Below are 26610 nucleotides of genomic sequence, written 5' to 3' on the forward strand. Positions count from 1 at the left end.
CAATCGACAATGTAAACCAACATTGCTGCCAACCTCACCCCATCCCCCACCCTATGCAACTCTCATTCGATATGCAAAAATATTGAAGCGGCCAACAACACTTTTGTACAGTACTTTGGCATGCATTAGCGCTTGTCATGAGTTAGCTATCACGACCCCTCTCCCCGCACACACAAACGCACACACACTTACCACCACACGTACCAACTTAGTCAGACGCCCAATGCATTCAGCAATGATTGAAAACTGATGGTATGCATTTCTAGATTTTTTCGCATCATCATAAAAGTGACAACTGAATGAAGACATTTCCGCCCAGACACGTCTGACTGCTCATTTTACGCTGTGTCGCTACAAATTTCTTCCTACACAAGCGTCATTTGAATTTAATTTGCTATGTTGATCGGTTGAGCATTGCGTCGCATCACTTTGCATCGTCTCATCACATCACCACTCATCACTTTCATTTCAACAAGCCAGCGAATTTATTTCGCACTGCAATTTTAACCGGAAATTTATATATCCATCCGTGTATGTAAGTATGTATGCATGGGTATGTGTATATGTATATTTGTATAATTGCGAATTGTATGCAAATGCTGAAATAGGTAGGGGGAGTTGTGAATTCGGTGAGCAGTATTGAAATCCGGAATACCTACATTCAACTTTACATTCATATGTGACTGTTTCCTTGGCAAGTGATCCAAGTACCTTTTTCGGACATGGTCTTCAGTTTTTCTGAAAATTGGTTTATTAGGTCGGTTTGAGTGTAATCAAATATAAACTGAAAAAATTTGAAGAAAAAATGTTTTAATTTTGAAATTTATTTGATATTGCAAATTTTGGTATGGAAGAAAACAATTTAAAGTGAGATATCTGCCCGTCGAAATGTTGGTTCTCTTTAGATTTTGTATAATTTTTGCTTTTTTATTTTTTATTTCAAAAAAACTTTTACAATAATATACAAATATAAAATACATTTTTTTGGGCAAAAATTTTTGGAAAAAACTTTCTGTAAAACTTTAAATGCACTTTAGAAAATAAAATTCTTTGATCAAAATTTTTGGAAAAAAACTTTTACAAACTTTTTGTAAAACTTTATATTTACTTAAAAAAATATTTTTTTCGTTCAAAATTTTTGGAAAAAAACCTTTGCAAACTTTTTGGAAAACCTTGAAAGTACTTTTAAAAAATAAATTTTTTTGTTCAAAATTTTTGGAAAAACAACGTTTGCAAACTTTTTATACAACTTTAAATATACTTTCAGTAAATAAATTTTTTGATCAAAATTTTTGAAAAAAAAACTTTTGCAAACTTTTTGTAAAGCTTTAAATATATTTTTAAAAAATTATTTTTTTTGTTCAAAGTTTTTCGAAAAAAACTTTTGTAAAACTTTAAATATACTTTTTGAAAATAAATTTTTTTGTTCAAAATTTTTGGAAAAAAACTTTTGCAAGCTTTTTGTAAAACTTTAAATATACTTTTAAAAAATTATTTTTTTTGTTCAAAATTTTTACAAAAAAACTTTTGTAAAACTTTAAATATACTTTACAAAATACTTTTCTTCTTAATTTTTGGAAAATAAACTTATGTAAACTTTTTGTAATGAAGTTTAGGTTAGGTTAGGTTAGGTTTGGCAGCCGCATCGCACATAGAGACAACGATGCCACTTAGACCACGAAATGGGTCCGTTGTGAAGCCGCGGGGGCTGAGCTACATTTCCCTCTCCATATTAAATCATCCTAAGCTTTTGACAAAGCGTAAAAGGTTGTTGATACCTAAAATGTATAGATTATCTATATTCGTTAAGAAGTAGGATTTTAAAAATCGGTTCCTGCTTCTGGATAAAGCTGGGCATGTGCAAAAAAGGTGTTGAATTGTTTCCAACTCCTCCTCATTTCTGCAGCTACGACAGAAATCATGCGTGTAAACGCCTAATCTCTTTGCATGATTTCCTATGAGACAATGTCCTGTGAGGGCCCCTACTAAGGTCCTGATTTGAAGTCTATTCAGTTTTATAATGCTCTTGGACAGACGTAAATTTAGCCTTGGCCGTGTTTGCCTAGCAATTTCACAGGTGTTAACGCTAATCCATCTCTGATTTGTAGACCTGATTAATGCGTCCTTAATGAGAAGCTTACAAGTTGCGAGAGGTATCTCCATAAAATTACTTATGTCTGGCAAACAGGTACCTTTTCTTGCAAGTTGGTCTGCCCTACAGTTCTCTGGTATATCTCTGTGGCCTGGAACCCAGCACAAGATTATACGATATTGTTTGGCCATCTCATTTAGAGATTGGCGACAACGTAAGACACTCCTTGATGTTGTTTGGAACGCATCCAGGGCTCGTAGGGCAGCTTGGCTGTCTGATAGAATGCAGATATCCGTTGATGATATTCTGTTTATCTTTAGCCATTTTAAGGCTTCATGAATAGCGTTTATTTCCGCTTGAAAAACACTACAGTGATCCGGTAGTTTAAAGGATTCACTAATAGAAAGCTCTTCGCAAAATAACCCTGATCCTACACCGGTATCCATTTTAGACCCGTCCGTGTAGATCTTAACGGGTGTGTTGGGTGTTGGATCTTCTTCAGACCATTCCAGTCTAGAAGGGATTTTCATTAGGAAATTCCTTTCGAAGCAGAGATTGGGAGGATGATAATCGCAGCCACTGGGTATATCCGTGTAGGAGTCTAAGATGGTTGAATGTCCCTGTCCAACAGTCTTCCATTGTGAGCTCGCTTTGAGCCTTACAGCGGAGCAGGCCGCTAAGTATTTGCAGAAGAGATCTAGGGGTGGCAGATGTAGTATGATATCCAAAGCCATGGATGGCGTGGTTTTCATGACGCCACATATTGCTAGTTCTGCTGATCTCTGCTCCTTATTCAATAAATTAGAATAGGTTTTTTTCTGCATAGCACACCACCAGACAACATTTCCATATAGAAGAATGGGTCTGACGACAGCAGTGTAAAGCCAATGAGCAACCTTAGGTTTAATTCCCCAGGTCTTACCTAAAGCTCTCTTACAGGCATAAAAAGCTAGGTTCGCTTTCCTGACTCTTTCTAAGATGTTTGACTTCCAAGTCAGTTTCCTATCTATTATTAGTCCCAAATACTTGGTTTCTTCCGAAATCACAAGAGCTTCCCCCTTGAGCATAATTGGACTTAATTGAGGGATTTTGTGTTTCCTAGTGAACAATATAAGTTGTGTTTTGTCTGGGTTGACTCCTAGACCACACTTTCCTGCCCACCTAGAAAGTATTTCTAGAGCATTTTGTATTAGGTCTCTTAATGTAGATACAAATTTACCAGAGACAGCAATGACAACATCATCGGCGTAAGCTATCACCTTACAGCCCACCGATTCCAGTATTAACAGAAGTTTATTTACAACTGCGTTCCATAGAAATGGTGAGAGGACTCCGCCTTGCGATGTACCTCTACTTACCAATCTCCTGAGCACCGATTCTCCTAGTTCCGCTTCAATGATTCTGCTATTTAGCATTTTGCCAATGAAGCCTACCAAGCCCGGTTCTACCCCAAGATCAGTGAGTGCTGCAGTAATTGCCCCCCCTTCGACATTGTTAAAGGCCCCTTCAATATCAAGGAAAGCGGCTAAAGTAAATTCCTGTTTGTGCAGTGAACTCTCTGCCGTGTAAATAAGGTTATGTAGAGCCGTCTCTACCGATTTCCCTTTCGTGTAGGCATGTTGTGACGTAGAGATAAGATTTCTATCTATAGTTAGGCTTAAGTGAAATTCTATCAACCTCTCCAAAGTTTTCAATAGGAAGGAAGAAAGAGATATCGGTCTTAAGTCTTTTGGATGGGTATGTGAGTTTTTACCCGCTTTTGGGATGAAAACAATTTTGACTTGTCTCCACTTAAGAGGTATATGACCGTAGAGAAAGCAACCTTTGAAGATTGCTAGCAGCCAGTGTGCTAGATATCCGGCGGTCTTTTGCAGTTCCACTGGGTAAATACCATCTGGACCCGGTGATTTAAAGGGTTTGAAACTTTCAATCGCCCATAAGAGCCGATCCTCAGATATAGCATCTATTCTGACTTCACGACAGTGTACTGTATCTTCCATATCATGCCCAGTAATGTCTGAGCAGCCTGGAAAATGAGTGTCGAGTAAAAGTTCTAAGGACTGTTTACTGGTTGTAGTGAACGTACCATCACTTTTCTGTAGCAGTTCCCAATTTTGAGGACTTCCCGCTAAGATCTTACGAAGTCTGGAGGTCTCAGTTGCCCCCTCAACCTCTTCACAAAAGGATTTCCAAGATTGCCTTTGGACCTTCCTGATTTCCTTCTTGTAGATTTTCAGAGCATCTTTATAATCTTCTGCGAGACGTGTTTTCTTTGCCTTATTAAAAGCACTTCTGCTTGTTTTTTGAAGCTTGCTTAGTTCAACCGTCCACCACTTAGGCTTGGGTTTACCCCTCAGTCTTCTTATGGGACAGGCTTCCGCTAAGGCAGCATTCATGTTGTAGGTAATTTTGTGCACCAAATTTTCTAGTCCTTCTATGCTTTGCGGTACCACTGATGGACATGTTCCTAGGGTAACCCCGATACAATCTATATACCTTTCCCAGTCTGTTTTCCTGATATTTCTACCAGGCTTAGGATTCGATAGATTTTTGCTAACCTCAAACGAGATATATCTATGATCAGAGAAGGAATGTTCTTCCAAAACTTTCCAGTTCTTAATTCTGTTAATAACGGAGTCAAGAGTTGTATTTTGTATGTTTTTTTGTTCTAGAGCTTGGTCGTATAACCGCCTTATAGAACCATAAAATATACTTAGTTTGCTGACCCCATCTTCATCCAAGCATACTTTTGCAGGGTATAAAGCAATTTCTGCTTTCCTAAACCCGCGCTCTGGTTTACTTGCTATCCAAGTTTGACGAATTCCGAAGCAAACCGCACAAGGACCTTTATTGTACCATTCAGTTTTAGGTAGAGTAGATGTCGTGAAGAGTAGATGGATTAATTTGGACAACAGCCGAATATCGCGTTTTGAGTTGGTAGGATTCGCCAAAAGTTTGGGCTGGCTTGAGCAAAATTGCGATAGGATTGAGGAAATCTGTAGTTGCCGAATGAACTTTTGTGTAAAAATAGTCCTCATAAGTTGGCCGCCGTAGCCGAATGGGTTGATGCGTGACTACTATTCGGAATTCAGAGAGAACGTAGGTTCGAGTCTCGGTGAAATACCAAAATGAAGAAAACGTTTTTTCTAATAGCGTTCGCCCCTCGGCAGGCAATGGCAAACATCTGGTGTATTTCTGGCATGAAAAAGCTCCTCATAAAAACCATTTGCTGTTCGGAGTCGGCTTGAAACTGTAGGTCACTCCATTTGTGGAACAACATCAAGACGCACGCCACAAATAGGAGGAGGAGCTCAGCCAAACACCCAGAAATGTTGTACGCGCCAATTATATACAATATATATTTATTCCTCGCAACAAACACATATTTCGATCATATTGTCATATGTGCATGCAAATATACTATCATATTTTACATGTAATTATGCACGACGTCTCTCTCTCACACAGGAATAACATACATTTTGCCGCTAATCACAGCAAATGTTTAACTCCATCTCCATGCTGCACATACCACATTCTTTAAATGATTATCAGCAATTTTCTAACCACATCGCTTCGAATCTCCGCAAATTTGTTAAAACATCTTAAGAGACGGAGGCAACTCCAGTTGCTTTACTAAGGACAAATGCGAAGTGACATGCCGCTGATGAGCAGAACGCATTTCCCCGGTCGGGTGATGAGATATGATGCGGCTGATGTGGCAGCGACGACAATAACTACAAGAACAACGAATGGCATTGCATTTTCATTACAAAGCACAACGCTGGAATGCAGTTGTTGTTTTAGAAACAACTTATAAACACTACACACACACACATACACCCTTACATGCATGCTGCACTGATTGTACTAAGTTATTTGTCAAGAGATTTTTGTTGGTGTTAGCTGCGCTGCAGTGTTGCTGTACTGCTTGTTTGTGGTGTTGGCGCTTGAGCTGGCTCTGCCACGCTGCCGCCTTGTTGCATGCATGCCAAGTTGTTGTTGCTGTTGGCTGATTGCATTTAGTGGGGCATGCATATTACGTAATGTCGGCACGCGTTCAACGTATACATTTACATATTAACTTGTGAGCCTGCTCACCAGTAGCTAGAAGAGCGCCCTTGCCACATTTATTTCGTTGTTTTGTTTTCTGTTTAGGCTCCAGACGCGCCACTCATACCTACACACACCTACATACTCACATATATGCATATGGTAAATGTGGTAGCAACGACACATAACTTGTCATAAATGCCACTATCGCTGATACTGATAGTTGTGATTATGCTGGAGCTGATGCTGATGCTGTTGCTGATGGTGACGGTGATGTTGCTGTTGCTGTTGATTTCGAAGCTAAGTCTGCCGCTGAAGCAGAAGTATGTCGCGCTGATGTCTCGATGAAGCCACTGATGAAGGCAATGGGTGACAACGAGACTTTGATGACAGGAGACTGAGTTGGCGTTGGCGGTGCTGTGCTGTGCTGTGCCGCCATCAGGACGTGGATAAATAGGCGGCATTAAAGCCGTGCCAATGAGGAAAGCAATGCAAATGATAAATGACGTGTGCAAATAATATGGTTTATGTGGCTGCGCAACAACCATGTCTTGAACCGATGATGCTGCTGATGATGAGTTGATGGTGCTTAGAATAGATTCTACTCGCATATTGTCGCTGAAATATTAAAGAAGTTGTGGCGAAGAATGCAATAAGGCAATGGAAGAGGTGTGGGATATGAGTTACCTGTAGCATTTGGTTTAATATACAGACATCTTTGCTTCGGCGCAATCAAATGTGGGTAATACAGGGGTTAATCACAGACTGGACAGAGTACACAAAAAAGCAGAGGGTGACTTGCGCAGGGCAAGCCTTTGAGTAGTTTTTTTAATAGAATAGATTAACTTCAATAAAATATTATTCGAAATAGTATATGCGCGACGCAAAGTACACAGTGGTTCCACTTGCTCGGAACAAAGGTCAAAAATCGCTTTTTCTCAAACTAAATAAGACTTTATCGAGGCTAAGTTGGTAATAAAAATTGATTAAATTGTATCAAAAATACGACTGCCTTCAATATAACGACAGTTTTGACGCGTAAAGAGGATGCTGAGGATGTGTGTGTACAAGATAGTAAACAGATCAAAGAATAAATCTATTTTTGCGTACTTCAGGCTTCTGCCTTTCACACTTAAATATAAATTTAGGAATCAGGCAGCTTTTAAATTTTATTTTTTGACATGTGCGAGGAACAACTGACTACGAGGAACAACATCAAAACGCACGCCATAATTAGCAGGAGGGACACGGCCAAACACTTAAAAGAAGTGTACGCGCCAATTATTTATTTTATTTATTCATTTGATTGGGAAAACTGATCCGATTTGAATGATATTTGAGGATTTGGATATTTTTGTCCTCCTGCACCCGAATATGCCATAAAATTTGTATTTTGACAGTTGACAGCTGTCAAATTAACTGTCACTCTCTCTAAAAAATTTAAAAAGAAAATTAACTGTCACTTTCTCTAAAAAATTTAAAAAGAAAATTCGCAAACGGGACGCCGCTTGGGTTTTAGTACTTTTTGAACACGTATTTAATATTTAATTGAAATATTAGCAGTTGGCAGCTGTCAAGTAAACTCTCACTTTCTTTATATTAAAACTGATAAGAAATCTCCCGAAAGTAACACCCAATAGGTTTAACAACTAACTTATCGCGAGTTTCGAGTCAAAATTAAAATTAAAATTGAAAAAAAAAATTAATTTTTGGTAATGACAGCTGTCAAATCAGTTGTCACTTTTACTTAAATTGAAAGAAAATTTTACAAAAGTAGCACTAATTATGTTTTGGGACTGACTTATTAGGAATTTTAGATCAGAATTAAAATAAAAATTCAGAAAATTTAAGTTTACCTATTGACAGCTCTCAAATCAGTTGTCACCTTTCCTTAAATTGAAAGCAAATTTCACAAAAGTAACACTCATTAGATTTCCGGTTTAACTTATTACGAAGTTCGGGTCGAAATTAAAATTAAAATTTAAAAAATTTGTTTTTAACTGTTGACAGCTGTCAAATTCATTGTCACTCTCCCTAAGAATAAAAATAAATCTCCCAAAAATAAGGCTTATTAGATTTAAATTAGTCCTTATTACGAATTTCGGATCAAAATTAAACTTAAAAAAAGTTTTATTTTGACTACTGACAGCTGTCAAATCAGCTGTCACTGTCCCCAAAAATTAAACGTTAAATTCCCGAAAGTGGCATTACTTAAGGGTAGGGGTAGACAGAGTCCCGAAAAATGATGATTTGCAATAATTTTTTTTTGCTAGACAATTGACTTATTTTACAAAAATAAAAACATAACATTAATACTCGTACATACATCGACACGGCTTTAGCAAAATTAAAAACAAAACTAATAAAAATTGTAAAAGCTATCGCTGCTTTTGTGGAGCCAGTTTCTCCAGAAGTTCCTTGCGGTGATCATCACAAGTCCTTAGAGATTCATCTAAAATCGATCGGACAAGAGAAATTAGTTTCATTAATAGATCATCTTCTGCCTGATCGAAGCTTTCTTTCAAAATTAAAAATATGGTGGTCTCATTAAACATTTTTCAGATTTTCAAGAAAAAAAACCGACAGTTAATTGTGTAAAAAAATCGAATTCTAAAAAAAAAATAAAAATCCTTCGATCAGGCACGGGTTTTTATGTTTTTCAAAAGCAGTATGAATTTTATTGAAATCTACCAAGCGGCTTTTAAGTTACGGTGATCACCAGTTCAAAAAGACATAGTTTTGAGAACACATTTAGAGATTTGCTATCGCTCCAGAGTGCCCGAGCGCCCTTTGTTGATTCTTAAATAACTCGAAAAGTATTTGCGGGACTCACTTCAAATTTTCACTCAATACCTATACCTCAATACTATACCTACTTTAAGAAAATGCAAAAAAAATCCAAGCTTTTGAAAATTCTGACTACCCCTAACCCTTTAATTTTCAAACCACGCTGATCTCGAATTCCAGTTCCGATCTTAATTTCGATTGTTAACTGCTGTCAAATAAATCATCAATTTTCCTATAAACAAAAAGAAGCTTCCGAAAGGTAATACTATAATATTTAGATTGTAGAACTCGCTGGTCAAGAATTTTAGGTCAAATCTAAATTTTGACAGTTTACAGTTGACAAATCAACTTTCATTTTTCTTAAATAAAATACAAACAGGTTTCCAAAGAGACATTCATTAAGTTATAGGATTAACTGATCACAAATTTTAGTACGAATTCCTATTTTTACTTCAATAAAACAATAGGAAGAAAAAAATATAGTGCTAACGGACTAACAGACTGCTCTATCAAATAGATTTTGAATGTGGCAGTTTATATTTCGATCTTAAGACGTTTTTACTCTGCTGACCCTCACACACCGCCCTATCATCATGGTGACGGTTCTGTTCAGGAGAATTAATGAAAAGGGTCAGTTGGGGTGACCTCAGTATCTTCGCTTCCACTAACTTTGGCCACCCTTTTGGGACCCACTAAAAACCCCGACTGGGATGTCTGCCAGATGGCTTCAAACTAAGAGGGGAACTTAAACTTGAAAAATAATATAAAGGGATAGTGGGGACCTAATGGTGACAAATATTTATAAAGTGAGTGTTTCAATGACAAAACATAGAGATAATTAATTATTTATAATTATCATTATTAACATAGGGCTAATAACCGATATAATAAAGAATAATGAAATAAAACGTATATAAGTATTCACAGTAATCGCTTTATTGTAAATCAAGTGAATCATAATTATTAACAAGAAACTTGGATTTGTTCAGCGCTGCATTCTTATTCTTAGAATTTACTTAACTACATATACATACATACATAATTGGCGCGTACACCCTTCTTGGGTGTTTGGCCGAGCTCCTCCTCCTTTGTGGTGTGCGTGTTGATGTTGTTCCACAAATGGAGGGACCTACAGTTTCAAGCCGACTCCGAACGGCAGATATTTTTATGAGGAGCTTTTTTCATGGCACAAATACACTCGGAGGTTTGCCATTGCCTGCCGAGGGGCGACCGCTATCAGAAAAATGTTTTTCTTAATTTTGGTGATTAACTACATAGTTTTATTTATTACTTGTGAATGAAATCATTGCTTAACTCGTTCTGAAACTAAAACAAAAGAAAGAATATTGTGAGGCCAATCAAACACACACATGAACGCGCAATATTTGTATGGGAAAAAGAAAAGGGCTGTTTTAGGGTTTCCCTGGAAATTATTCGAATTTTTCTCGCCGTACAAACCATCCTTGGACTTCAAGGAACATTTTAAAAAAGGATTGTTAAGATTGGTCCATGCGTTGTTGAGTTATGCGCTCACCAACACATTTTGCGATTCATTTTTATAGTATATCAATTTTTTAGACCAAGACGAACTCCACAAATAAGAAGGGGAGCTCAGCCAAGTACTTAACAGAAGTATACGCGCCAATTATTCATTTATTTTTTATTCATTTTTTGTATTATTGCGAAATTTAATCTAAGAATAATAGTTTTACCCATTTTATAGAGTATTTTAAAGCTTTCTTTAAAAAAAAGTTTATGAAATAAGTTCAAATTTTGTTACTCATTTACAATAATAAATGAATGTTATTGGGCTTCGTTATGACATCATAAACAAACTTACATTTTTCGCAATAAATAAAATATATTTTTTAAAATCCCTGACGCTTTATTGGGAGTATACAATCATAGTGTTATATATTACTTTTCTCGCAAAAATGTGTCCTTCGATCACTGTGCAGCAGCCGACTTAGCCTATAGGACTTGTGCTGATTGCCATTGATAACCATAAATACGAGTAGCCATAAAAATGTAAGACAACCACCTGAACCTGAAAGTAGTCTTACCCTTTCCTATGTAGGTACGGTAAGATTAAGTTTGTTTAAGTAAGATTAAGGGTTTCGAATTTTTTTTTTTGTCCTCCCTGAACGTCCTCATCTATATTATTGAAAAGCGATATAGAACAACTGCCTTCACACTTAATATATAAGCGATTCAATGTCCGAGGATCAAAGTATTTGAACATTATGGTTAATTTTTCAGAAAAGAGCACACAAAATTTGGTTTTTCACCATATCATAATGGCCAAACCTGGTAATCTATCATACATGAGCATAGTTTTTTAAGTACTTGCGTGTATCTTTGAATTACTTCATAGACTAGTTGAGAATTTCAAGCGCGCAGCTGGGGGAATGAAGTGGTAAAAGAAATGGCAATTAGAGCGGAATTGAGAATAAATTGTTGACGGAAAAGCTTCCAGCCGATTTTATGGTCCTCTAATTATCTTGGCAATTCTCTATTAGATTTAATGACGGATTTTAGATTATTCTTTCCAAGGTCTATACACACGTTTTTTAAGGTCTTACCCCATATCTCGTACACACAGCTAAATCCACTAATGGGTAGTGATTTATGCCTCTAATATTTTTGTGTTTTGCACCTCTTGGGATAAATTCGTGAAGTTAGGCTGGGCTTATCATTCCTTAGAAAACAGTTACCAATTTTTGGAAGATATTCTGCATGCTGCTAATGGGAGGCATTTTCAATTAATGAAGTATGAAGAGAAAGCTGGGTACTCACTACCTGTCTAAGTATTGGTAATGATAATGGTTGTACGGGTTAGGCTAAGGCCTTTATGCACTGCGACCTGATTAATCTATTGTCCGCCCCTAATTACTTAATTATAATTATTTAGTATACCGAGCAATCGAACCAGCTCCTTCGGAGGGAGCAATTGTAGGTCTTCCTCCTCTAGTAGGTATGAGCCCAGAATTCTATGTCTCCTGTGGCCTAATGCCTCACAGTTGGTGGTTAAGTGTTCCATAGAGTCCTCTTCATCACAGCAGAACCTGCATGATTTTGTACTAGATAACCCTATGGTGTTGAAGTGTTTATTACAGGCAAAGTGACTTGTAAGTGGTCCACAGAGTAATCTGACGCACTTTTTATCTAGCGCTAGAGCAGATTTTGCTCTGTTGGCATTGAAGTTCAAAAACTTTTTGGAGTGATTAAGGCCGCTTGTGCCGTTCCAGTGTTCCCTGATTTTAGTTTGAATCCATTTTTTGGTTTCCTGTCTTATATTATTTTTGTTAAAGCCGAAAAATTGGATTGGTCCAATAAATAGCCCTTCTACCCCTTTTTTTGGAATAAAAGTCTGCCTTCTCGTTTTCTTCGTGTTCCTCATGTCCTGGTACCCAAATCAATGAGGCCAGATGATGAGTGGCCAGTTTGTTGAGTGCATTGTTACACTCTATTTGAACTTTTGAAGCTATGGAAGGCTTTGAGAACCGATTCGCTGTCCGAAAGTATTTTACTTTTTATTTTCTCGAACTCTCTTTTGGATATGATTTCCACTGTTTCCATTATGACAAAGAGATCCGCAGCGAAAATCGTGGTATCTGTACTTAGTGTTAGGGATTTGTGTGCTCTAGGCCCCACTATTCCTACTCGTACTCCTTGGAGCGTTTTGGAATCATCTGTGTAACATTTTTATGAGTCATCATTTGGCCATGTTGGGTTAGTGTTCCACTCTTCCCAAGACGGGAAGATAACCTTGTATCTCTTCATATAATTGAGTACGGCTTCCGTGCGGTCATTCGCCTGGGTTATGCATACTACATGTTGAACCCTGTTCAAGATATTGGGGTGTCCAGTAAGATCTCCTAGTTTATGTTTTTCTTTCATATGAAAAGGGAGTACTTGCATAGTAGCTTCCTCTTGTGCTGCTAAATGTAGCGGTAGTAAATTTAAAAGCGCTTCCATGCCAGCAGTTCCGGTAGTTCTCATGGCCCCTGTTATGCTTAGGTCAGCCTTTGTAGTTTACATAGTTTTGATATTACAGTAGTTTGATTTGTTTTAACCCACCATACCAAATCTGTGTAGATCCAGAAAGTCAGTTTAGGGTTTAGACCCCAGGGTTTACCCAAGAGTTGTTTTGTTGTCCAAAGGGTTTTGATTGCCTTTTTTATTACTGAGTTGAGGTGGGCCTCCCGAGTGAGTTTTTTATCCAAGATAATTCCTAGATATTTAACCTCTTCCTTTAGAGATACCTCTATTCCATTTATTCCTAGGGTGGGTATATTTAGAACCCTTTTCCTGGTGAATGGGATACTAGTGGTTTTGGAAGAGTTGATTGATAATCCCTCTTTTCTAGACCCCTCCCAGGTTATATATAAGGCATCCTGCATAAAGTCCTTTATGGATCTTTCGTGGTTGCCTTTTATTATTACAGAAATGTCATCTGCATACCCTATTGTTTTATACCCTTTTCTGTTAAAGGTTTGTACCAAATCGTTAGCCAAGGTAGACCAGAGCGCAATGGCGATAGTACGAGTACCCCCCTTGTGGACATCGTTTCGCGCCTGTAACACTTAGGATAACTTGGCCCAGGGGGGCTATGATTATCCTTTGGTTTAACATGTTGCTTACCCATTGAACAATTGCTGGATCGGCTCCCCTATTGGAGATTGCCAGTTCTATTGCTTGAGTTAAGTTCACGTTATCAAATGCACTCTCAATGTCCATAAAAGCACAGACGGCTATTTTCTTTAGGTCAAGGGCCTTTTCTATATCGCGAACAATGATGTGTTGTGCTGTAACTGTATATTTCTCTTTTTGATATGCGAATTGCAGTTTGTGCAGAGAGGTTATCGAGATAACCTCCTCTTTTAGGTAATAGTTCAGTAGCTTTTTGATTGTTTTCAACATGAAAGACATAAGGCCTGATTGGCCCATAGGATTTGGGAGATACAGGAAACTTCTTTCCTCCCTTTGGTAGGAATAATACTTTTACCTGCCGCCAATATTTGTACATTCACATTGATAATTATGCAGTAGACCATATCTGACATTTATTGCTGACGAAGAAATTAAAGGAATTTTCTGTGCATTTACGCATGATCTACATGAACACTTCATGCACGGTTAGGAAGCAGCCCATATTCGGTATTAGAACACGAATTTAAGTTAAGAACAACTTTTCTGCTTCTTTACCACAAATTCCAAGTTGGCTAGTCAAAATAGCAATTTTCCATTTGCCACGGAAGATTAACCAATCAACCACAACAACTCCTCGCATACCTTCTTCTTTACAATACGTTTGCATTTACCTGTCACTACCACATTAGCAACTCCTTCTTCACTATTTATGATGGCAACTCTCATTATAACCCATCTTTGCCATGTATTCGCTAGTCCTTGTGCACGCCATAATTTGCATGAAACATGTTAATAATTTACAATTTGGTATTCATAAATAAAATGTCATACAGCAGCACCACTCACTGCTTACCCATACCTGCACGCAGTCGCAAAGCAAATTCGAGTAGCAGCGATGTGCATGCATATAACTAAACAATCAGCCGGTGATGAGCCGCGGCACACAAAATACTCTCATTTCAGCTTCTTGGGAGCTGCCGTAATGAGCGAATGTTGATTAAAGTTATATATCTTATTGCGTGAAGGTGGCTTGTAGGCGCGACCTGAGGATTGGGTAGCAATGTTGTTGCCTTTTTGTTGTTGGACATTGAGTGGCAATAGTGGCTACTCTCAATAGGCAGCTTCAGCATTGCATACGAGTACAAGCTAAGCAATGGCAAAGAAATTGGCTAAGGAGGCGATTGGGGAGGCTGTAGGAGGCTGTGCGTATGTGTGTATGTGCGTGGTGATGTGCCTATTAGAAAATGCAGCACATCTAAATAGGTGCAACTGCTTTTTCTATTTTTCGTAGATATAAAACAGGAGCATATGCATATAAACTTGAACAAGGGGTCCACTTAAAACTTAGGTCAAAAACAATGGAAAAGGTCAGTAACTTAAACTACTTTTTTCGCCAGTATGCGTTTTGAAAACCATAAAAAGTTAGGAACCTGCTGATTTTAGATTCCTTATCTTTTGTCTTAAAGCCCTGCTAGTTCAGAAAAGTAAGAGTTAACTTTTACTTTTACTTAACATAATTTAATTCAACCGAATTCCACTTAACTTAACTCAACTTCACTTAACACTGAATTGTCCAAAGAAACAATTTTGATTAATTTTAGTTGCAATTGGAAAAATAATGATGCATCTAATAACACAATTTCTTGGAATTTCTTAATAATTGTAAATACCTCCCCCCTCCTTCATTTCCATTACATACAAATAGACCTATATACCTATGTATAAGTCTGTCACGCCTATTTTTTTACAATGCAGTCATTTTGACTGTTTTTGGGCAATAAAGTTATACAGTACTAAGTTTTAGTCTTTCTAGTTTTAACTGAACTTAACTTTACATGACTTTACCTAACTTAACTTAACATAACTAACTTAACTTAACATAACTTAACTTAGCATAACTAACTTAACTCGACTTTACAAGACTTAACTTAGCATAAAAACTTTACTTAACTTAATTTAACACAACTAACTTAACTTAACTTTACATGACTTAACTTAACATAACAAACTTAATTTAACTTAGCATACAAAACTTTACTTAACTTTACATAACTGAACTCAACATAAATAACTTTTCTTAACTTTACATAACTGAACTTAACATAACTAACTTAACTTAACTTTACATGACTTAACTTTGCATAACAAACTTAACTTAACCTTACATAACTTAACTTAACATAACAAACTTTACTTTAAATAACTTAACTCAGCTTTACACGACTTAACTTTATATAACATACTTTACATAACTTTGCATAACTTAACTTAACATAACTAACTAAAGTTTACATAACTTTACTTAGCATAAAACACTTTATTTAACTTTACATAACTTAACTTAACATAACAAACTTTACTTAACTTTACATAGCTTAACTTAACTTTACATAACTCCAGTTGCGCCAGAGTACTTGCATCAGCTGAAAAGCACTTTGCAGGACACAGCTTCCATCGCGGATTTAAAGCGATGGAGCGCCACGATTGGGATACGAGATCTCGGCTCCTTGACGGCCAAGGCGGAAGTGGAAACAGCAGTCCGGAAGAGGAACAGATACAAACGGGAATAATGGCGCCGAACGCGCGGAAACAAGTACGTGCTCTCCTCACGCTCACGCTCATCGAGATCAGCGGTATAAAACTCGGCTAGATCCGGGCAAAGTTCCGATCATGCGAACAAATTAAGAGATGTTATCGCTGCTTTGGGATGCACAAAAGCAAACTGCACTAGACCTGATAGAAGGGATACGTGGATCAGATACGTGAAACCAGGCCATTGCATTCACTGCGTAGACGCGCAACGCGACGGCACCGACCACCTGCCACGGTCAAGGAGATGCCCTCTAGCTAAGAAGTGATGAGAGTACCCCAGACAAATATGCATAAAAGTCGCACAGCAGATGCTCTGCTCAAACAAATATCAAGAAGGAGCTAGATGCGGTCATCATTACCGAGTAGTACGGACAGATCGTCAAGGGAAACGATTGCGGACGAAACAGGAACGGCCGAAAGCCAAAAGGGTTGCTGCGTGACTCTCATGAGACGGTCACCCCTCGGCAATCAATAACATACCTCCAAGTGCATTTCTCCCATGAAAAAACACCTCGTAAAAAATCATCTGCCGCTCGGCGGTGTCGTAAAACGGTGGTCCTGCAGCGATTTGTGGAAAAATCAAGACTCACATCACAAATAGGAAGAGGAACTCAGCTAATCACCCAATAAGGGGTGTAAACGCCAAGCATAAGCCCGGCAGCAAACTTTTTCGCGCTATGGTTAAATGGCTTACAAAAACCGAAAGGGTGCACTTATAGTAGTTATAAATATTTTCAGATAGCCAAAAATTCAGTGCTCGAAGTTTTCCTTCAAGCTTCATAGGCTCTTAGGGATCGAGGTTATAGCGAGAAGCAGCTAAGGCCAGAACCCTGAGTATCCTTCGATGGGTACTACTTAGATTTTTAATGACTAAGCGGATACACACAGGGCATACCAAGTCCTTTATAACCAAAAAGAAACTCAGACAGGAGGTGTTATTTGGTTTTATACGTACAGTTGAAAGGACAATAAGTTATTAGCCAGTGCTGGAAGTGGGTTTCTCACTGATTACGTTTTCCCATGCACTGCTTAGGCCTTTCTATTGAGACATTTTGCCGGGTTTGTTTGGGAGGTGATGAAATTTCCAAGCGTGTTTTAAGAAAATGTTCGCCCAGACAAACAGAACTTGAATCACTTCACAATTGTATAGACCACCATCTAAGCGTTCGTACAAAGCTTTACAAGGATACTCTACCATTTATTAGCGAGGCTGGAGGTATCTTGGGATATCAGCTTTGTCTTGAAGATGGAGCATGTTTAAAGTAAATGTCCGGCCTTGACCAGATAGAGATTGAAACACTTCAACTGTGGCGCAATCAAGATTAGGTTAGGCTAGCCAGGTTGTTTGTCTAAGACAAGACATTCAGCGGCCCTAAGGCGGATTGTGATACCTGCATTTGACTTCCAACCCCTAACTAAGTTACTTAAAACACTCAGTTCTTTTTAAGAAGGTAATCCCTCCAGTGAGACATTTTGCAAATTTCCTACGTCTTCAAAGAAATAATAGCCAAGATATTTGGCACGACTTCTCTGAAGCTCAGAACACTCACAGCGGAGGTGTTGTACCGACTCAATTTCTTCTTCATCTCCATAACTCCTGCAGAAATCATTGTGAAGTACACTAATTCTAGTGGCAAGGGAGCCAATAGCGCAGTGATCTGTGTGGACTTTGGTTGTTGATCCGTTGAATCCAAGCAGACATTTGTCCTTTTTGGCCAGAGCGCGTTGGAGACCCCGCAGTTAGTAGTCAGAGACTACCTTCTATTGATGTGGTGCAGTCTAACATCGAAGTATAAAGGATCGTATAGTTTCGTGCTGCTCCAAAGCTGTAAATAAAATTTATGCAGAGCTTTTGAAAACACCTGAAAGTTTCAGTGCATGTTGAGATTCGGCCACTTTTAAGTGACAATAACTACTTCCACTATATTAACGGGAAACGGCTTAAGAACTTAAGCATGTCATCATCAACACCATTTGACGCTACAGCTCTGGGTGAGCTGTGGCCTGATGCAAAAAATGTCTCCATTTGCTCCGATCCTTGGTTGATTGCTTCTAGTGGTTCACCTTGAGTTTCCCCAAGTTGTCTTTTAGTTCATCAACGCTTCTTGATCTTGGTCTGTCTCTTGCTTTTGTTGGAAATGTCAATTATTTTTCGTTGAGCTCTCGTGGGGTCCATTCTCATGGTATGTCGTAGCCATCTTAGTCTTTGAGCTTTGATGAACCGCACAACATATTCCCCTCTTATAAGTTGGTCAAGTTTATGGTTCCATCTTACACGTCACTCACCGAAGATTAGCCTCAAATTTTTTCACTCGAAAACCTGGAGGTTGGTTTTGTCTTTTCTCTTACGGCTGAAGTATCTGCTATGTGAATATGTCACATACAAAAACGATCAGCTATGATAGGCGCGTTGACTGTCGTTATTTAGCCACAGCGATAACCAGCTTATTAAATCGAAAGTAATAATCAATGGAATAGGTTTTAAAATAATGTCACTTCAATGCAACTGCTCTTGTTTCCGATTCTTTCACAATCAAAAGCTACTACCAATCAAGTGTTCGTAGTGAAAAAATAAGTTACATAAAGCAACTGTCAAAAATGTCACCCAACTTCAACTCCAGTCAACTACATATGATTTTGACTTTATCTCCCACCCCGCGAACGCCATACCAGGCACACATCTACAATACATTAAACACCCGGCAGCAAAATAATACGCATACCCCTTCCTTGAAAGCAACAAAAGCTCCCTCCATACTGCACCTTATACCCTACGCTTACCACCCCCATCCGCTTCAACTGGTATGCCAACATCCGCGTCACTGTTAGCCATTCAAGCGTCAAACATGTCGCGAATGCACATAACAAATTCTAGTTTTTTTCCTACATACAATACATACAAATGCAACGCATCCGACTGTCGCCGTGGACAGAATGACGTTGTCACGAAAATTGCAGAGTTCGAAAGTTGTATTTACCAGCCAGTATACGCCAGCTCTACCGCCCGCCCCACCCAGGCAGCCATTGCCTTTAACAAAGCACATCGCGCCGTCGCGCCGCTCTTTACCATCCGTTGCAGAACAAAGCGTACAAATACAATATATGACTAAAAAAAAACATAAAATTAAATAAAATAAAATAAAATGGAATAAGAAGAAAGCCAACGGAAAAACAAAATGAGGAAAGAACTTTTCAAAAATTATTGAAATGTCACGTAGCAACTTCTCAAATTGCAAAAATCCTGACGCTGTCATTCAATTGTATGCAGCAGTGCAGCAGCATACTGACAGCCACATCAGAGGCAAATGCAAAGGGAAAATACACGCTGGCAAGTTAGAAGAAATCAGCCATGGGTTGTACGAGTGCGAACCAAAACCAAACGGAGGGTAGGCGAAAGAGGACAGTAAGACGAAACGTCAACTTGCTCTGCTCAAGAAAGTGAAGGAAAGTAGTAGAACAAACTCAATCGAGCCGCGTTTAGATTGGCAAGCGCAGTGTGGGCGGCGAAGAGTGAAGACGAAAACTAAGGCGAAGGCAAAGGAGGAGCTCCATTTGCTAGATGAAAGTAAACTGCATTGAACTCTCTTCGAGACTGATGTTGTCATGCCAATGCTGCTACAGCAAATAACGGTATGATGGCATGAACTAATCCATACCAGCAACAATCGACCCACAAAACTAAGATGATGTGCTGCTGCTTAGCTGCTGAAAGACGCCAATGTGCATACAAAACATGCCGTTGACATAAGGAAATCGTAGTTCTAAAGGCGGCCAAGATACGCTGCATCAGTGACGGGGACGGCGGCGATGTTTAATTCTTCAACTTGCAAGTGACCGAATGGCCAAAGAAGAAGGCAAGTTGACGGTTGCAAAGTCGCCCAGCTGGGCAATGGGCATGAGGCGGGATTGAGCATTGAGAAGACTGGGTTAAGGCACAAGCAAGCCATAAAACCGAACGACAGTGTCAGCGTCATTGCAGCCAACGTTTCAATACTTGTGCTGCCAGCCATCATAGCTACAGATAAACCATTTCCGCGCACCATTCCATCACACCACTAACCGGCTGCAATCAACGCCCGCCAGCCATTTCTATGCTACTACTCGTCCTTCTGTATATTTGTATGTGTGTGTGTGTGTTTGTCCATTTTTGCCCTCGTCAATCGTCAAATGTTGCTGGCGCTGTCGCTGCTGTCAGTTGCAAGAAGCGACAGTAATAGTGGCAAGCAAAACGTTGGCGACGAAGACATTATTCGTCAACTACCAGTACGCCTTGGCTACCACCGAACTCCCACTGGCGCCACTTGAAGCTCGTCGCCACTAACAGCCACTCACTAATACTGTCTCCGACCGCCTTGAAAATCACTAAGAAAAGTTTTCATGACTTTTCTTTTATTGCACATTTCACAAAACGATTGATGGCTTCCAGGACACACAATATTCACAAGTTTTCTTGCATGCCAAAGAGCGAAATAATAAGTTGGGTAGTGAGGCGTCTGCCTGCAAGGATGATGGCAAGGATTAGTCTGATGGACGCGTTTATTCATTTCATTGGATGTTTCGTCCCAACACACACAGCAGCAACAGCAGCAGCAGCAGCAGCACTTTGACACCTTCCTTGCGCGCCCATACCATAAACAAAAACACGCACACAAACGGACGCCCAAGTAATGTCCTTCACTTGAAGACGCATTATGGCCATCAGTATGTTGTTGGTAACATATTTACCACACCAATGTGTTTTTCCAGCTTTGCAAATACCTTTACGGGTGTGTGTAGGTGGAGTATAAAAGAAGATTATAGACAACACTAAATTTTGCTGTTCAGAGTTGGGGATGCTGCTGTAGTTAAAGTTTTTTTTTTTTGTTCTTTCGCCTCATATCGCAGTGTTTAGCTCATTGCCGTTGAAGGTTAGTGATCAGCTTTTTGGTATGTTCGGGTTGTGTCCTCTACAGATGAGCTGGAAAATAAAGAGATGAGCGTCGCAAAGGTCTCATTCAAGTTGGTTGTTGATTGCATGTTGCACACAGATAGGACTTAGGTGGCACCTCGGAAAATATTTGGGTTATAAAACTTCAGCCATATCAAAAGCGTGTGTTGCTCTCCTATAAGTAGGGCAAGCAGCAGAGGATTCGATAATGAGCGCTAAGAATTTTCTGATTTCTTTAAGCTCCCTGTCTGGCATTGGAAAACAGAGAAGGCATGGACTTCGATCCAACGATTCTCGCCATGCCACTTGACTCTATGCCATCAGGAGACGTACTTGAAAAGAGATGCAGTGTGGTACTTTCAGAGGCCCAATTCTGGTCAAACTATGAAAATGAGCCGGGCAAACACATTTTCGCATTTTTACGGATGGCTCCAGAACTGAACACGGTTCCAGCTCTTATGACTACGTGGAATCCAGCGAGACAAAACTGCACTTTGCTCTTAGAATGCACGCATCTGGGTTTCAAGCGGAGGTTTATGATATTCAAGAAGCAATGAACTTTGTTGTACAAAACAATCTCCAGCTGTTCTCTCTCTCTCAGATCTCTAAGTGTCTGCAGTGACAGCAAAGTTGCGCTCATGGCTTTAGATAGCTCTCCACCTCAAGGTAGTTGAGTCCTGTAAATCCAGGCTGAACTATGTCGTTAGATTTAATATCTTCATGCTAACATGGGTCCCGGAACACGTGGGTATCGCGGGTAACGAGACCTATAACTTTGCAGTTAGGATAGGCTCTGAAGCCAATTTCTTTGGTCCGGAGCCCATTCTGCCACTCCATTCTAAAGCCATCAAACCCGCGGTTAGCAAACGGGTTACTTCAACACAGAAGCGAACTGGGCAGGCTGAGAGAGGCTGCAGATGGACCAAACTGATGTTACCTATCATATCCGATCGACTGTCGCATATCCTCTTGTCATTAAGCAAAAAGGACTGTAGGCCGCTGGTTGGACTGATGACGGGCCACTTTCTGTAGGCGAAGTACATGGAAAAGGTAGGCATCTCAGACAGTGCACTCTGCCCAGCATATGTAGAGGAGGATGAGACGGCGGACCATTTTCTCTGTATCTGCCGGCCTTCGCTCGAATCAGGCTTGAGGTCTTCGGCATTTGTGTTAAGAAGCGACCACCTTGGCTACTTGGCACCCCCAGATCTACTCAGATTCGGAGGTCGGGTAGATTTAAAGAAAATTTAAAAGCGAAACCGAGGGCAGTACAATGGACTTAATGTGGGCTGAGTTCTGTACTTGCTAGTTGTCCCAACAAAAACAAAAAAGGTGTTTTTTAGTCGAGCTCTTTCTCCTATGCGAGGTTTGCGTCTTGATGTTGTTCCAAAAATGGATCGGCTTGTAATTTTATGTCATCCTTGTACAACAGATATAATTTTATGAGGATCTTTTTCATGGCAGAAATTCATCTTAGAAAGAACTTTTTCCATCATTTGCCGTTTGATGTCCACAACGGATTTTGAATTCGATCCATACCGAAAGGTAGTCACGCACAGACGCATTCGTCTGCAGTTCTATCTTTATTATTATTATTATTTGCTATCGCGTCGGCTGGGGCGCCAAGTTTCGATACAAATAAATTTCATTGGGGTGAATTTACTGCTTTTGACTTTATCTGCGGCCAAGTGAGCAAATCGTCAGGAGTTGTGAATTCGTCATACAAGCTTCGTCTACATGTTCATCTCGGCCGTCCTCTTCGGCGGGAGCCTTACAGATTCCAGTCCAGGGATATTCTGTTGATGTCAGTCGCAGCTTTACGGCTTGTATGGCCTACCCATTTCCACTTTCGTTCGCGTATTTCCACCTCAAACGGAGTCTAGCAGAGACTTGTGTAACGGCTGATTGGGACCATTTCCTATTTGATCGATTTCCTGCATTGCTTTACTTTTAGTTGGCAAAAGTTCTCACCTCTGTAAAGGCTCGCCACCCCGCTGATAGAGAATAATATCAAAAAGTAAGTCTGGATCAACTTACAACGAAAAATCCCGCTGGTGGGCACGACTATTAGCAAAACTACGTTCGTTCAAGAACCTCGCTAAGGGCTTTAAGAGGACCAGCACAACTGGCATAGCCGATGGCGATAAAGCAAACTCTTATCATATTTTTTGGTAATAGGAAATAATTGATGAATTCTTCTAAGGTGTGACAGGGCACAACCTTGCCTTACGGCTGTGTTGGTGGCGAATGGGTCGCTGATGTTTCGGTTGTGTAGCACTGCCAGTTCGGAGTTCTCGTAAAGTGCTCTGGTGAGGCAGATTATCTTAGCGGTAACTGCCTTTCTATTCAACGCCAGTATAAATACGATTTCAAAGAGAATTATAAGAGCATTGCTTACCGAGTCCATCAGATAGCTTTTCAGAACTCTAACTTGCTCCAATAGGTAGACTCCTCGTGGCTTTTATGCATTTGAGCCTTGTGGATTTCGAGCTGATCTGCAAAGTCTTATTATTCGTAATTCGCTAGACAGCTACTGTGCTCATAGGCTCTCGCTCTATTTAACAAGAATAGCTAGATTTTTTTCTTTTCTTGTTTCCGGGTTTTTTACTTATTTATTAATATTATATTTTTTTTTTTTTTGTTCTTTTTTCTAGTTTTTTGTTTTTTTCTGCGCTTTTTTTTATGGTAAATATAAAGCACGGTCCTGACATCTCTGTCGCGTCAACTTAAATGTCAATTAACTTCAGCAGCTATCAGCCGATCAAACCGAGTTGGTATACAAGACGCCCAAGCCTGCGTCTGCAGGACTGCGTTATTTTACCGGCTTCTCTCAGCACTTTAGTTTCTATGAAGAGTTCAACTGATTTCTCTTCAGTAGTACTTTTGGCTGGCATGTCGAAGCTGTGCATAATAAAAACCAGATGCAAATACAAACGGCTGTGTTGAAGTTAAAATGCCACCGCTGTTTGTTATTACCATCGCTTATGCACCCTGCAGCGAGTAACTGGACGAGTGAATGGTGGGTGGTATTGACCTGCAAACGATTTTCATGTATCCGTCTAAGTCTGCTAAGCAGTTGTCACTTTGCATCTTCGACGAGCATCATCAGAGATGATGGGCACTTTCTCGCAGTTTCAACTGTTTTCGATTTCTATTTTTTAGCCTTTTATTTTTCATTTTTTGTTGTTGTTTTTTTTATTTTTGTGATTTTATATACTCTTTGGTCATCTTGGCTCACATTTTTTGCAGCTGCTGCAACTTGTTTGTTCGCATTTTCAGCAAATGCATAGCTTTGCATTTATTTTTCGCCTTGTGAGTATACCAACTTTTTGGCATCTCATCTGTCCATGCTGCTGTTGCTGCTGCTGCTAGCGAATCTTCTATCTACAATGTGTGTTTTGTATATAACTTACTTACTATATTTTGCCGCTTCACCAGTGCAGCTAGGCAACAAACCAATTGCGGGAGCAGGGCATCTGACGCAGTGTACAATGATGACATTTCTTAAAAATCAAAATTTTTCCACAAGTTTGTCTTGACGTTGACTGTAGTAGCCTTGGACTTTTACTTACTCTGCTGTTGCTGCAGCGGGGATAAGAAGCTGTCATTTGGTTTTGCTATTGATTGACGCCAAGTGACAACTTTCTCACACTCTCTAAGTAAAGTTTCACAAATAGATTGGAACTTGAGTGAAGTGAGTGTGCGTGAATGTGCGTCTGTATGTGTGGCTTGAAAGTAGAATGGAGTGGAATGGACGTTGCGCATAGTTGCAAAGGGCTTATACTGGTATGCATTTGCACAATGGACTGATTTATTCTGTTAATACCAAGATATGTCTATTCAAATACATCCACACATGCGCGTATGTATATAGTTTTGCTTATACTTATGTATGTATGCGCATAACTGTGCAGATTTGTCCATTATGAAAACTTTTATTGTGGTTGTCAGTTGAGGAATTGTCAGTTTCTTGCCAATAAGAAAACGAATATGGAATCAGATGAAGTTCGACAGCGCAAATTTGCACTGGATGGTAAATAGTAATGTATGTATGTGTGTGTGTGTATTGTATAGTATATGAATATATAAAAGTATACTGGCATAGAAGAAGTGAGTTAAGGAGACTGTTTAGAGGTTTACAATTAGTGAAACTTTGACAAAAACGCACCACTCTTGAATTGGTTAGATTCTTACCAGTTGAAAAGAGACCAAACTGAAGCTACATTAAGGCCCTCGCCTCATTTGAATTGCTGTTTTTTGGGTGTTTCTTTAAAGGTGCGTAAAACGGAAACGAAAAAAAGTTTTTTATTTCGGTAGTGTATTTGTTGACTGGCTATGGCATATCAAGAGTAGAGAAGGCCACCAAGTGGCAGTGCAAACAGATATTCGGCTGGCCTTGGGAGCTCAACTCGCAGTTGAATTTGGAAATATATATATATCTGCATAGTCAAGCCTTTTACCCTCTACTGGGCACTGGTGTGGTAAATGAAAATGAAAATGGGGCTGGAAAAACTGCAGCACTGTGCATTTCTATGCATCATACAACAGACGTTATACGGGGTTGCCAAAAGCCGGAGACTCTTACTTGGTCATTTGACTGCGAGATGTAATGAGATTTTCAAAATAAAATAAGAATTATGTATATATGTGACTCAACATAAAATAATAGGCAGTAGGGCTACAGTTGGCAATTCTTATAAAGGGTGGTTAAGTTTCAAGGGCCGGTGTTGATTTTGAATAAAATACAATTTTTTTAATAAATTATTGTCACTTCTCTTTTTTATGATAATATGAGTATGGGACAATTATGTATGGAACAAAATATCGGCTAAATGGCCGCCGCGGCCTCGGCGGCACATCTCCATTCGATGGTCCAAATTTTCGATGACGCTGAGGCATAATTGAGGTTCCATGCCGCAAATGTGCCGAATTATCTCATCCTTTAGCTCTTGAATTGTTGCTGGCTTATCGACGTACACCGTTTCTTTCAAATAACCCCAAAGAAAGAAGTCAGAAGAAAGCTTCACGTTTAGGTGTGGTTCACATTCAACATCAGCCCTTAAAATTTAACCGCCATTTATAATCGTCACAAAAAAATTCGGTAAATTAAGAGCACGAACTAGCTTTGAGTCTGAATTCGCTAGAAGGATGCGAGCTCGAGACCAGTAGCTTTACCTGCTGGGATATTGTATTTAAGAGGAAGTATATGAATATGAATAAATATATTTTATTGCATTGTTTTTATGTGTTATTTTGTCTATACATACACATATACATATACATACATATTTACTTGCATATGTACTGATATATATTTCATATGTGGCTGCCGGACAACCATTGCAATTCACATCACTTTTCAGCTGAACTAATTGACAGATTGATTGTCGACATTGGTAATTCAATTACTCAGCTCGGTTTTTTTAATGTCAATGCGTGCACACAAATACATAATTACCAACATTATTGCTTAAGCACTCACACATGTTTGGAAAAATAGCCGTGC

This window comes from Anastrepha obliqua, chromosome 5, assembly GCF_027943255.1.
Source record: "Anastrepha obliqua isolate idAnaObli1 chromosome 5, idAnaObli1_1.0, whole genome shotgun sequence".
NCBI lineage: Eukaryota > Metazoa > Arthropoda > Insecta > Diptera > Tephritidae > Anastrepha > Anastrepha obliqua.